The sequence below is a fragment of the Acomys minous genome, assembly GCF_964271855.1.
Source record: "Acomys minous genome assembly, chromosome: 16".
NCBI lineage: Eukaryota > Metazoa > Chordata > Mammalia > Rodentia > Muridae > Acomys > Acomys minous.
The window spans coordinates 19145192-19160879 of NC_140498.1; positions in this window are offsets into that span (position 1 = coordinate 19145192).

Consider the following 15688-nt stretch of genomic DNA (forward strand, 5'->3'; position numbering starts at 1 on the left):
GCTCCCCATGCACCCTCTCTCCACCGTGAGCTCCCCATGCACCCTCACTCCACCGTGAGCTCCCCATGCACCCTCACTCCACCCTGAGCTCCCCGTGCACCCTCACTCCACCATGAGCTCCCCGTGCACCCTCACTCCACCGTGAGCTCCCCGTGCACCCTCACTCCACCCTGAGCTCCCCGTGCACCCTCACTCCACCATGAGCTCCCCGTGCACCCTCACTCCACCGTGAGCTCCCCATGCACCCTCACTCCACCCTGAGCTCCCCGTGCACCCTCACTCCACCCTGAGCTCCCCGTGCACCCTCACTCCACCATGAGCTCCCCATGCACCCTCACTCCACCCTGAGCTCCCCGTGCACCCTCACTCCACCATGAGCTCCACAGTGCACCCTCACTCCACCGTGAGCTCCACAGTGCACCCTCACTCCACCGTGAGCTCCCCGTGCACCCTCACTCCACCCTGAGCTCCCCGTGCACCCTCACTCCACCGTGAGCTCCATAGTGCACCCTCACTCCACCGTGAGCTCCACAGTGCACCCTCACTCCACCGTGAGCTCCCCGTGCACCCTCACTCCACCGTGAGCTCCACAGTGCACCCTCACTCCACCGTGAGCTCCACAGTGCACCCTCACTCCACCGTGAGCTCCCCGTGCACCCTCACTCCACCGTGAGCTCCACAGTGCACCCTCACTCCACCGTGAGCTCCATAGTGCACCCTCACTCCACCCTGAGCTCCCCATGCACCCTCACTCCACCATGAGCTCCCCATGCACCCTCACTCCACCATGAGCTCCACAGTGCACCCTCACTCCACCGTGAGCTCCCCGTGCACCCTCACTCCACCGTGAGCTCCACAGTGCACCCTCACTCCACCGTGAGCTCCATAGTGCACCCTCACTCCACCGTGAGCTCCACAGTGCACCCTCACTCCACCGTGAGCTCCACAGTGCACCCTCACTCCACCGTGAGCTCCACAGTGCACCCTCACTCCACCGTGAGCTCCCCGTGCACCCTCACTCCACCGTGAGCTCCCCGTGCACCCTCACTCCACCATGAGCTCCACAGTGCACCCTCACTCCACCATGAGCTCCACAGTGCACCCTCACTCCACCGTGAGCTCCACAGTGCACCCTCACTCCACCGTGAGCTCCACAGTGCACCCTCACTCCACCGTGAGCTCCACAGTGCACCCTACTCCACCGTGAGCTCCCCGTGCACCCTACTCCACCGTGAGCTCCACAGTGCACCCTCACTCCACCGTGAGCTCCACAGTGCACCCTACTCCACCGTGAGCTCCCCGTGCACCCTACTCCACCATGAGCTCCACAGTGCACCCTCACTCCACCGTGAGCTCCACAGTGCACCCTACTCCACCGTGAGCTCCCCGTGCACCCTCACTCCACCGTGAGCTCCACAGTGCACCCTCACTCCACCCTGAGCTCCCCGTGCACCCTCACTCCACCATGAGCTCCCCGTGCACCCTCACTCCACCCTGAGCTCCCCGTGCACCCTCACTCCACCGTGAGCTCCCCGTGCACCCTCACTCCACCATGAGCTCCACATTGCACCCTCACTCCACCATGAGCTCCCCCGTGCACCCTCACTCCACCATGAGCTCCCCGTGCACCCTCACTCCACCATGAGCTCCCCGTGCACCCTCACTCCACCGTGAGCTCCCCGTGCACCCTCACTCCACCATGAGCTCCACAGTGCACCCTCACTCCACCCTGAGCTCCCCGTGCACCCTCACTCCACCGTGAGCTCCCCGTGCACCCTCACTCCACCATGAGCTCCCCGTGCACCCTCACTCCACCCTGAGCTCCCCGTGCACCCTCACTCCACCATGAGCTCCCCGTGCACCCTCACTCCACCCTGAGCTCCCCGTGCACCCTCACTCCACCATGAGCTCCCCGTGCACCCTCACTCCACCGTGAGCTCCCCGTGCACCCTCACTCCACCGTGAGCTCCACAGTGCACCCTCACTCCACCATGAGCTCCACATTGCACCCTCACTCCACCGTGAGCTCCACAGTGCACCCTCACTCCACCATGAGCTCCACAGTGCACCCTCACTCCACCATGAGCTCCACAGTGCACCCTCACTCCACCATGAGCTCCCCGTGCACCCTCACTCCACCGTGAGCTCCACAGTGCACCCTCACTCCACCGTGAGCTCCACAGTGCACCCTCACTCCACCGTGAGCTCCCCGTGCACCCTCACTCCACCATGAGCTCCACAGTGCACCCTCACTCCACCGTGAGCTCCACAGTGCACCCTCACTCCACCGTGAGCTCCACATTGCACCCTCACTCCACCGTGAGCTCCACAGTGCACCCTCACTCCACCGTGAGCTCCCCATGCACCCTCACTCCACCGTGAGCTCCCCTTGCACCCTCACTCCACCATGAGCTCCCCCGTGCACCCTCACTCCACCATGAGCTCCCCGTGCACCCTCACTCCACCATGAGCTCCCCCGTGCACCCTCACTCCACCGTGAGCTCCCCGTGCACCCTCACTCCACCGTGAGCTCCCCGTGCACCCTCACTCCACCATGAGCTCCACAGTGCACCCTCACTCCACCGTGAGCTCCACAGTGCACCCTCACTCCACCGTGAGCTCCCCATGCACCCTCACTCCACCGTGAGCTCCACAGTGCACCCTCACTCCACCGTGAGCTCCACAGTGCACCCTCACTCCACCGTGAGCTCCACAGTGCACCCTCACTCCACCGTGAGCTCCACAGTGCACCCTCACTCCACCATGAGCTCCCCGTGCACCCTCACTCCACCATGAGCTCCACAGTGCACCCTCACTCCACCGTGAGCTCCCCATGCACCCTCACTCCACCGTGAGCTCCCCATGCACCCTCACTCCACCGTGAGCTCCACAGTGCACCCTCACTCCACCGTGAGCTCCACAGTGCACCCTCACTCCACCGTGAGCTCCCCATGCACCCTCACTCCACCATGAGCTCCACAGTGCACCCTCACTCCACCATGAGCTCCCCCATGCACCCTCACTCCACCGTGAGCTCCCCTTGCACCCTCACTCCACCATGAGCTCCCCCGTGCACCCTCACTCCACCATGAGCTCCCCGTGCACCCTCACTCCACCATGAGCTCCCCGTGCACCCTCACTCCACCGTGAGCTCCCCGTGCACCCTCACTCCACCGTGAGCTCCCCGTGCACCCTCACTCCACCATGAGCTCCACAGTGCACCCTCACTCCACCGTGAGCTCCCCGTGCACCCTCACTCCACCATGAGCTCCACAGTGCACCCTCACTCCACCGTGAGCTCCCCATGCACCCTCACTCCACCATGAGCTCCACAGTGCACCCTCACTCCACCATGAGCTCCACAGTGCACCCTCACTCCACCGTGAGCTCCCCATGCACCCTCACTCCACCATGAGCTCCACAGTGCACCCTCACTCCACCGTGAGCTCCCCCGTGCACCCTCACTCCACCGTGAGCTCCCCATGCACCCTCACTCCACCATGAGCTCCACAGTGCACCCTCACTCCACCATGAGCTCCCCCATGCACCCTCACTCCACCGTGAGCTCCCCTTGCACCCTCACTCCACCGTGAGCTCCCCCGTGCACCCTCACTCCACCATGAGCTCCCCGTGCACCCTCACTCCACCATGAGCTCCCCGTGCACCCTCACTCCACCGTGAGCTCCCCGTGCACCCTCACTCCACCGTGAGCTCCCCGTGCACCCTCACTCCACCATGAGCTCCACAGTGCACCCTCACTCCACCGTGAGCTCCCCGTGCACCCTCACTCCACCGTGAGCTCCCCGTGCACCCTCACTCCACCGTGAGCTCCCCGTGCACCCTCACTCCACCATGAGCTCCCCGTGCACCCTCACTCCACCATGAGCTCCCCCGTGCACCCTCACTCCACCGTGAGCTCCCCGTGCACCCTCACTCCACCGTGAGCTCCCCATGCACCCTCACTCCACCGTGAGCTCCCCGTGCACCCTCACTCCACCATGAGCTCCCCGTGCACCCTCACTCCACCATGAGCTCCCCGTGCACCCTCACTCCACCATGAGCTCCCCCGTGCACCCTCACTCCACCGTGAGCTCCCCGTGCACCCTCACTCCACCATGAGCTCCCCGTGCACCCTCACTCCACCATGAGCTCCCATGCACCCTCACTCCACCGTGAGCTCCCCGTGCACCCTCACTCCACCGTGAGCTCCCCGTGCACCCTCACTCCACCATGAGCTCCACCGTGCACCCTCACTCCACCGTGAGCTCCACCGTGCACCCTCACTCCACCGTGAGCTCCACAGTGCACCCTCACTCCACCGTGAGCTCCCCGTGCACCCTCACTCCACCCTGAGCTCCCCGTGCACCCTCACTCCACCGTGAGCTCCATAGTGCACCCTCACTCCACCGTGAGCTCCACAGTGCACCCTCACTCCACCGTGAGCTCCCCGTGCACCCTCACTCCACCGTGAGCTCCACAGTGCACCCTCACTCCACCGTGAGCTCCACAGTGCACCCTCACTCCACCCTGAGCTCCCCGTGCACCCTCACTCCACCGTGAGCTCCACAGTGCACCCTCACTCCACCGTGAGCTCCATAGTGCACCCTCACTCCACCCTGAGCTCCCCATGCACCCTCACTCCACCATGAGCTCCCCATGCACCCTCACTCCACCATGAGCTCCACAGTGCACCCTCACTCCACCGTGAGCTCCCCGTGCACCCTCACTCCACCGTGAGCTCCACAGTGCACCCTCACTCCACCGTGAGCTCCATAGTGCACCCTCACTCCACCGTGAGCTCCACAGTGCACCCTCACTCCACCGTGAGCTCCACAGTGCACCCTCACTCCACCGTGAGCTCCACAGTGCACCCTCACTCCACCGTGAGCTCCCCGTGCACCCTCACTCCACCGTGAGCTCCCCGTGCACCCTCACTCCACCATGAGCTCCACAGTGCACCCTCACTCCACCATGAGCTCCACAGTGCACCCTCACTCCACCGTGAGCTCCACAGTGCACCCTCACTCCACCGTGAGCTCCACAGTGCACCCTCACTCCACCGTGAGCTCCACAGTGCACCCTACTCCACCGTGAGCTCCCCGTGCACCCTACTCCACCGTGAGCTCCACAGTGCACCCTCACTCCACCGTGAGCTCCACAGTGCACCCTACTCCACCGTGAGCTCCCCGTGCACCCTACTCCACCATGAGCTCCACAGTGCACCCTCACTCCACCGTGAGCTCCACAGTGCACCCTACTCCACCGTGAGCTCCCCGTGCACCCTCACTCCACCGTGAGCTCCACAGTGCACCCTCACTCCACCCTGAGCTCCCCGTGCACCCTCACTCCACCATGAGCTCCCCGTGCACCCTCACTCCACCCTGAGCTCCCCGTGCACCCTCACTCCACCGTGAGCTCCCCGTGCACCCTCACTCCACCATGAGCTCCACATTGCACCCTCACTCCACCATGAGCTCCCCCGTGCACCCTCACTCCACCATGAGCTCCCCGTGCACCCTCACTCCACCATGAGCTCCCCGTGCACCCTCACTCCACCGTGAGCTCCCCGTGCACCCTCACTCCACCATGAGCTCCACAGTGCACCCTCACTCCACCCTGAGCTCCCCGTGCACCCTCACTCCACCGTGAGCTCCCCGTGCACCCTCACTCCACCATGAGCTCCCCGTGCACCCTCACTCCACCCTGAGCTCCCCGTGCACCCTCACTCCACCATGAGCTCCCCGTGCACCCTCACTCCACCCTGAGCTCCCCCGTGCACCCTCACTCCACCATGAGCTCCCCGTGCACCCTCACTCCACCGTGAGCTCCCCGTGCACCCTCACTCCACCGTGAGCTCCACAGTGCACCCTCACTCCACCATGAGCTCCACATTGCACCCTCACTCCACCGTGAGCTCCACAGTGCACCCTCACTCCACCATGAGCTCCACAGTGCACCCTCACTCCACCATGAGCTCCACAGTGCACCCTCACTCCACCATGAGCTCCCCGTGCACCCTCACTCCACCGTGAGCTCCACAGTGCACCCTCACTCCAACCGTGAGCTCCACAGTGCACCCTCACTCCACCGTGAGCTCCCCGTGCACCCTCACTCCACCATGAGCTCCACAGTGCACCCTCACTCCACCGTGAGCTCCACAGTGCACCCTCACTCCACCGTGAGCTCCACATTGCACCCTCACTCCACCGTGAGCTCCACAGTGCACCCTCACTCCACCGTGAGCTCCCCATGCACCCTCACTCCACCGTGAGCTCCCCTTGCACCCTCACTCCACCATGAGCTCCCCCGTGCACCCTCACTCCACCATGAGCTCCCCGTGCACCCTCACTCCACCATGAGCTCCCCCGTGCACCCTCACTCCACCGTGAGCTCCCCGTGCACCCTCACTCCACCGTGAGCTCCCCGTGCACCCTCACTCCACCATGAGCTCCACAGTGCACCCTCACTCCACCGTGAGCTCCACAGTGCACCCTCACTCCACCGTGAGCTCCCCATGCACCCTCACTCCACCGTGAGCTCCCCATGCACCCTCACTCCACCGTGAGCTCCACAGTGCACCCTCACTCCACCGTGAGCTCCACAGTGCACCCTCACTCCACCGTGAGCTCCACAGTGCACCCTCACTCCACCGTGAGCTCCACAGTGCACCCTCACTCCACCATGAGCTCCCCGTGCACCCTCACTCCACCATGAGCTCCACAGTGCACCCTCACTCCACCGTGAGCTCCCCATGCACCCTCACTCCACCGTGAGCTCCACAGTGCACCCTCACTCCACCGTGAGCTCCACAGTGCACCCTCACTCCACCGTGAGCTCCCCATGCACCCTCACTCCACCATGAGCTCCACAGTGCACCCTCACTCCACCATGAGCTCCCCCATGCACCCTCACTCCACCGTGAGCTCCCCTTGCACCCTCACTCCACCATGAGCTCCCCCGTGCACCCTCACTCCACCATGAGCTCCCCGTGCACCCTCACTCCACCATGAGCTCCCCGTGCACCCTCACTCCACCGTGAGCTCCCCGTGCACCCTCACTCCACCGTGAGCTCCCCGTGCACCCTCACTCCACCATGAGCTCCACAGTGCACCCTCACTCCACCGTGAGCTCCCCGTGCACCCTCACTCCACCATGAGCTCCACAGTGCACCCTCACTCCACCGTGAGCTCCCCATGCACCCTCACTCCACCATGAGCTCCACAGTGCACCCTCACTCCACCATGAGCTCCACAGTGCACCCTCACTCCACCGTGAGCTCCCCATGCACCCTCACTCCACCATGAGCTCCACAGTGCACCCTCACTCCACCGTGAGCTCCCCCGTGCACCCTCACTCCACCGTGAGCTCCCCATGCACCCTCACTCCACCATGAGCTCCACAGTGCACCCTCACTCCACCATGAGCTCCCCCATGCACCCTCACTCCACCGTGAGCTCCCCTTGCACCCTCACTCCACCGTGAGCTCCCCCGTGCACCCTCACTCCACCATGAGCTCCCCGTGCACCCTCACTCCACCATGAGCTCCCCGTGCACCCTCACTCCACCGTGAGCTCCCCGTGCACCCTCACTCCACCGTGAGCTCCCCGTGCACCCTCACTCCACCATGAGCTCCACAGTGCACCCTCACTCCACCGTGAGCTCCCCGTGCACCCTCACTCCACCGTGAGCTCCCCGTGCACCCTCACTCCACCGTGAGCTCCCCGTGCACCCTCACTCCACCATGAGCTCCCCGTGCACCCTCACTCCACCATGAGCTCCCCCGTGCACCCTCACTCCACCGTGAGCTCCCCCGTGCACCCTCACTCCACCGTGAGCTCCCCATGCACCCTCACTCCACCGTGAGCTCCCCGTGCACCCTCACTCCACCATGAGCTCCCCGTGCACCCTCACTCCACCATGAGCTCCCCCGTGCACCCTCACTCCACCATGAGCTCCCCCGTGCACCCTCACTCCACCGTGAGCTCCCCGTGCACCCTCACTCCACCATGAGCTCCCCGTGCACCCCTCACTCCACCATGAGCTCCCCGTGCACCCTCACTCCACCGTGAGCTCCCCGTGCACCCTCACTCCACCGTGAGCTCCCCGTGCACCCTCACTCCACCATGAGCTCCACCGTGCACCCTCACTCCACCGTGAGCTCCACCGTGCACCCTCACTCCACCGTGAGCTCCACCGTGCACCCTCACTCCACCGTGAGCTCCCCGTGCACCCTCACTCCACCATGAGCTCCCCCGTGCACCCTCACTCCACCGTGAGCTCCACCGTGCACCCTCACTCCACCATGAGCTCCACAGTGCACCCTCACTCCACCGTGAGCTCCACCGTGCACCCTCACTCCACCATGAGCTCCACAGTGCACCCTCACTCCACCGTGAGCTCCCCGTGCACCCTCACTCCACCATGAGCTCCCCGTGCACCCTCACTCCACCATGAGCTCCACAGTGCACCCTCACTCCACCATGAGCTCCCCGTGCACCCTCACTCCACCGTGAGCTCCACCGTGCACCCTCACTCCACCGTGAGCTCCACCGTGCACCCTCACTCCACCATGAGCTCCACAGTGCACCCTCACTCCACCGTGAGCTCCACAGTGCACCCTCACTCCACCGTGAGCTCCCCGTGCACCCTCACTCCACCATGAGCTCCACCGTGCACCCTCACTCCACCGTGAGCTCCCCGTGCACCCTCACTCCACCATGAGCTCCACCGTGCACCCTCACTCCACCGTGAGCTCCCCGTGCACCCTCACTCCACCATGAGCTCCACAGTGCACCCTCACTCCACCATGAGCTCCCCCGTGCACCCTCACTCCACCATGAGCTCCCCCTTGCACCCTCACTCCACCATGAGCTCCCCCTTGCACCCTCACTCCACCATCAGCTCCCCCGTGCACCCTCACTCCACCATGAGCTCCCCCGTGCACCCTCACTCCACTATGAGCTCCACCATGTCTTCCTTGTTATGAGAAGTATAACAATGTGAGGGGCATTGTCAGTTAGCAGCCTGCAGCTTCCAGGTCGTCTCCTCCCACTGCCCAGCTCTGGGCGCCTGGTTATCTTCAAGTTACAAGTCTAAGACCGATGGCCATCTACTTCCAACGGGGCCCAGAGGACAGCAGAGGGATTAGAGAAGCTGCACAGAGGAATCAGGGTGACCGTGAGCACGTGACTTCTGGCCTGAATTGTGAGACTCTCCCTACCAGCTGCCCAGGCACAGGTGCTAGGGGGAAGGCTGTGGCACCTTCAGAATATAGTCCTGCTGGAAGGACTGGGCCACTGGCCCCACTGCCTGTCTGTCTCCGCTTTTTGACTGCAGAAGCAATGTGACCAGCCACCTCACACTCCTGCCACCATGCCATCCCCTTGAGGACTATTTCCTCAAATTGCAATTCAAGATGGACTTATCCTCACTTGAGAAATTTTCATTACATATCTTGTAGGAACAACTGTCAGAGTGACCAGATGCACGATAGTAGACACCTGTGAACCCAGGGGCTGGCAACACCAACCGTGCTTCAGTTTATAAAGCCTGAGCCACAGACATGAGGTAGGGCAGCCTGGGTTCTAAGCCTCTGAATGTATCACAGAAGTTGATCAGCAGGTATCCATGTGGGGTGTGTGTGTGTGTGGAGAGGGGGAGAGAGAGAGAGAGAGAGAGAGAGAGAGAGAGAGAGAGAGAGAGAGAGAGAGAGAGAGACCAATGAGTTTAATGAGTGCTATTTACAAGAATATGAGTGAGCAGTTATTTACAGGAGCATGGGCAACTTACAGCCGCTACACCACTGAAGGAAAGCTGTCTCTTCCTCCCCCTGCAGCCATTATCTTTGCTGAGGACCAGACACCAAAAATGTCTCCCCACGGAGAAATACATCAGCTTTCTGAGTCCTGAAGGGGCCTCGACATTGTCACACATTTCTGTGGTGTTCGTCACACCATAAACCCACACCTGGAAATGTGCCGGATCAGGGCAGTCAGGCTGCGTCCTGCCTCCTCTGCATCGGTGAGAGTAGGCAGAGTTTGGTACCACAGCTTTCCACCAACATGTATTCTCTTCACCTCCAAACTAGGACCTGGGCACCCTGGGTCCCCAGACTCCAGGGAAGAGGAAGGACAAGACGATCCCACGAGCTTCAGGCTACACCAACTCTACCCATCCAGGAGGACTTGCGTGCTGACCCAGCCACCTCAAATGCCTGTCTCTCAACCACAGTGCCAGTCCCCAAGGTGACATAGGGATGGGCACATCCTCAGTCTCTGATTCCAACAAGGAGGCTCCCTGTGTCTCTCTAAGGAAGCAGCTGTCCAGTCCCCTTCATAAAGTTAGTCAGCATCATCCAGCTGAGGCCAAGACACTTCTCAAGGCCATGTTTGTCCTTCACCCTTGGATGAGCCACGGACATGAGTGCCAGAACTCAGGATAATTTAAGGAAGATTGATGGATCGATGGATCCCAGGCTTCCCCCAGGTTTGGGTAAGTGGCGGTTTCTTCTGTACACCTGTCTGTTATAGAGCAAGGTTCACTGTCAAAGCCAGAAGCATCATTCCAGGGTCTAGCAGAAAGTTTGCTCTATGGTGTAGTCACACTGCCCTCTGCTGGACAAATGTAGCATGACAAGGAGGACATGAGCCACTAAGCAAACACACCATAGGGGCTCAGTAAGTTTGTTGTTTAGTTATTAATCATGAACACTTCTTGAGCATCGGAGAAGGAAGTTTGAGATGAAACAGTGAGGAGAAAGAGATCCTGAACCAGACATAGGAAATGGCCAGGATCAGACAAGAGGGTGTGGCAGAGGAGCCAGAGAGACACATGCCGTGCATGGTCTCTGCTCAGAAGTGGGTGGGGAAGCTGCTGCTGTGCCCTGTGGGCCCCTCCCACTGCCTCGGCAAGCCTCTCCTGGGCCCCGCCACCCCAGAACAGACAGACCCTCTGCAGTCCCAACAGCTGCCACCCTGGGACATCAGCTCCTCTGACTCAGCTCTACTCAACGCTATAGTGGACTGAATCTCAAGTGAACCAACATGACCTTGCCGTTTCCAGCGCCATCAAGATAAGAAAACACCACAAGAAGTAATTGACAGAGTTAATAATTTAACAATGCAATAGACCTTGTAATTAAAAATAAGCTGTAGGAGGCCACAACGTGATTACAGTCACGTTTCAAGGGCCAATCACATCAAAAGTGCCCCTCGCTGAGTCAGAAGAGAGGAAGGATGAGGAACAAGACCTGCTGCCATCAACCACTAGTGTCACTTCTGCGCCATAAATACACACCTGGTACACGTGACCAGTCCTGGCTGACATCTGTCTTTCCAAGGCCCTTGGGAAGTTATCCCCTGTCCCTTCTCCCTTTTCAGGGACATTTCTGAAAAGCCTCGCCCCACCCCTTCCGAAGCCTCAGGTCCTTCCCTCCCTGGTGAGCCTCAGGGAGCACTACCAAATGGCTTCTTTGTTTTATGTACCAAGCCAATGAATAAAGCAGTGTTCTCTTCCAACGCTGGCGTCCACGCCTGCTCTGCTGAGGGCAGGTTGCCTTACAGCCGTCGCCCAGGTCACGCCCCCCCCCCCCCCCCCCCCCCCGTGAGGCTCTGGGCAAAGTTTTCTCTGTCTTCACAGGGCTAGCACCAGCCTTCCTCCATTCTACTGAGTCACAACATCACACTGGGTCCAAATATTTGCATTCGGGGACTCTCAGGAATGTAATTTCCAGACCTAATCGTTTTCTTTCATTTTACTGCATCAACACCTGTCATCTTCATTAACCCTGGTCATCATATCACAGATATTTTCTCCCTAGAAATAACTGTTCTCTGGCAAATCTAGACTCATCCAGGGAAGGCACCGTGCATACAGACATCATCCTGTCACGAGTGATGGGGAAGAGGACTGAGTGACACAGCAGGAAGTACAGAGAGCCTGGATGAACAGCAGGGCATGGAAGGACCGAGGTGCCCTCCACGCTGAGCCCCACACTGATGGCTTTATTCGGTGGCCAAAGCAACTCCCCGAATGACAGCCCTGCCACTTTTCCTTCTTTATACCAGAGCCAGAGGGCTCAAAGACCAGGACCAAGGAAGGAAGCAGAGGCTGAAGTATACTACTGTGCAACAAGGACGCCAAGCATGTGCCTCTGCAAACCTAGGTTTGCTAGCAGCTTCCTGGAGCCTGAGGCGAAGAACCTTTCAGAGACCTCCCTTAACAAAAACTGAATTTTCAGGAAATAAGCACAAGAACCATAGGCCCAATGCCAGTTCCTGGCCCAGTGTGAGGGGGCTCAGGACACAGGAAAGAACTACTCCTTAATACTCCCCAAGCCTAGATGGCTCAGTGGTTAGGAGCATGTACTGTTCCTGCAGAAGACCCAAGTTTGGTTCCCAGCGCCCATGTCAGGTGGCTCAGGGCAATGCCAGCTCCAGGAAATCCAATGGCCTCTTCCAGACTCTGTGAGTACCTGCACTCATGTGCACATACCTACACACACACTCTGTGTGTGTGTGTGTGTGTGTGTGTGTGTGTGTGTGTGTGTGTGTGTTTAAAAATAAGTCTTAGATCAAGAAAGAAACCCAGAGAAAGATTGAGGGACTTTAAAGATGCTGAGAGGCCATGTAGGGAGAGTGCAAGCCTGAGCAACCCAGAGGTGTGATGCAAAGGACCACACCCAGTGCTACAGCAGGCTCCACCTCCTCCCGCTCACACAGCAGCTGTTCTGGAAGAGGAGGGAGGAAACCAGTCTCCAGCACTCCAAACTTGTTCATCTTTTCAGCTATGAAAACATAGCTAGGTCCAAGGTGGTTTTGTGGTTTTGGTTTTTGGTTGTTTTTGGTCTTTCAAGATTGGGTTTCTCTGTGTAGCTCTGGCTGTCCTAAACCTCACTTTGTAGCCCAGGCTGGCCTTGAACTCAGAGAGTCACCTGTCTCTGCCTGTGCCACCACCACCTGGCTGAGGTCCAAGCTACAGAGACTGAGAGTTGGGAGGACTAGGTGATGTTCACTAGGGCACCATCAAGGCAGCAGTCCCTTTCCAACTTGGTCCGCCCTTGCCCTCTATCTGTAACTCAGCCCAGAGCCTGGCTCGGTATGCATGATCGTTAAATGCCTGTGGCATGAATGGGCTGCCTATGGGTTCCTGGAGCTGGAGATGCCAAGCTTTCATTACTCTGTAGGTACACTGTGTCTCAGTGCCAGGTTCTATGCTGGTGTTTGGCTTGGCTGAGCCACCTACCTAATGAGCTCAAAGACATCACTTTGTGGGCCTCTTCTTCTGGAACCCTGTTGATACGCGGCTTTCTGCCGGTGCGCCCAAAGCCAAGAGTCTGGTTTATGTGTTAAAGACATTCGGCAGTAAAGCATCCCAGTAGACCTTAGAAAGGACTGCATCCCCACCCACCCTCAGCCAAGCAGCTGGACAGCCTCCGCTTCCTCTCTGCAAACAGGCAGAATTGGATATTTAACGAGAGACACACTGACTTTCCTGCCCAAACTTGGACAACGATAAAGCCAATGACTTCAGGGATCCAAAATAATCTGGCCACCAAAGATCATGTGGGAGACCTGCCTTTGCTTGGGGTGTGACTGCAAGAGATCGCACGTACACACACTCCAAACAGCCTAACAAGGCATTGCGTCGGTGCTCATGAGGACCCGACTGAGGCAACCAGGGAGAGCTCTGCCCCATGCCTGTCTCGGCATCTCTACCAGAAGTGGCTCATTTTATGGTAGAGCGCTTTTGCTTAGCATGCACAGAGCCTTGGGTTTGATTCCCAGCACCACATAACCAGGCCTGGTGGCATGTGCCTATAATGCCAGCACTTGGGACAAAGAGATAGAAGCAGGAGGGGCAGAAGGTCAAGGTCATCTTTGACTACATAGAGACCGGCCTGGGATACCTGCCTCAACAGAAGGAAGGGAAGGGAGATGAAGGAAAGGGAGGAGGTGGGGAAGAGCCGAAAGGAGGGGGAGGGTAGAGAGATTGGAGTATGGCCCTTCAAGTATAAACAATTATAAAAGAGTGGCCATGAAATGGCTCACAGGTAAAGGCGTTCTCCATGCATGCCTGGAGACCTGGGTTTGGTCTCTGAAATACACATAGAACTGGACAAGGAGAACCAGTACCGCAGCGCTGCCTCTGATCTCTGTGCTTGCAGCACACACATTCACACATACACACCATCTACATGCATGTAGACAATAATAAACTAACATTTTTTTCTGGCTTTTCCAGACAGGGTTTCTCTGTGTAGCCTTGGCTGTCCTGGAACTCATTCTGTAAGCCAGGCTGGCCTTGAACTCAGAGACCCACCTGCCTCTGCCTCCTGAGTGCCGGGATTATAAAGCAGGCATGTGCCACCACTGCCCAACAACAAACAATTAAAAATAAAAATAAAAAAAGTAAGTGGCGGTACACACCTTTAATCCCAGCATTCAGGAAGTAGAGCAGGTGGATCTCTGAGTTTGAAGCCAGCTTGGTCTACAGCATGAGTTCCAGGACAGCCAGGGCTACACAGAGAAACCCTGTCTCAAAAAAAAAGTAGAAATAAAAAATAAAATGAACAGAGCCTACAAGACCTATGTTGGACCAACAAGCACTCCAACACAGGCATCACAGGAGGCTCAGAACCATCGAGGCAAAGGTAGAAACGGAATATGTAAGGAACAAGCAAAAGCTTGCCCACACTAGACAAAGAACACAAACCTGTTGGGTCTTTCCTCCCAGCACTCAAGACACAGAGGCAGATAGGTCTCTGTGAGTTTGAGTTCAGCCTGTCTACATAGCAAGTTCCAGAACGGCCAGACCTACATAAACAGGCCCTTTCTTGAAAGCAACAACAAAAGAAACATTAAACCAAAAGCCCACAAATCAAACCAGCAGCTCACCAAACTCCAAGTGGGATGTACTCGGGAGGTCTTTATCACCATAACAAGCTAGAACCAAACTATGAAAAAACCAAGGACTCTTGGCTTCTTTTTTTCCTTTCAGTTTTTGTTGGTGACGGTTTTGTGTGTGTGTGTGTGTGTGTGTGTGTGTGTGTGTGTGTGTGTTGTTTGGTTGGTTTTTTGGTTTTTTAGTGACAGGGTTTCTCTGTTTTGGCCCTGGCTGTCCTAGAACTCACTCTGTAGACCAGGCTGGCCTCGAACTCACAGAGCTCTGCCTGCCTCCTGAGTGCTGGGATTAAAGGTGTGCGCCACCATCTAGCACGTCCTTGTTTTACACTACTTTATTGGCTCCTTACGCCTCTACCTCCCTTCCAACCTTTATCCACCCTAATCCCTTCCAACCCCTGAACACCAGGTAGGAGAGAAAGTTAGAGGGAAACGGGGCACAGACCTCTGTAGGCTGCTTCCTGCTGAATACTGACATAGTTTCCTTGGGGCAAGTCCAAACCTTCACAGTCAGACATCTTCAACTTCTTTGCTTGTCAAACGGCAAGAGCAGCAACCTTGGGGAGCGTGGGGGAAGCAGCGGCCTTCTTCTTCAGAGTGCCCCCACCCCCTCTCCAGGCTCTAGAATTTACACCCTCTCTTTAATCTCCAAAATTAAACTATCTGCAGCTGGCACAAATCACACCCCTGCCACAGCACGAGACACATAATAATCAGCAGCTGTGGACCATCTGAAGCAGCCCACATCCCACATCTGGGATTAAAGCAAAAATATATTCGCATAACAT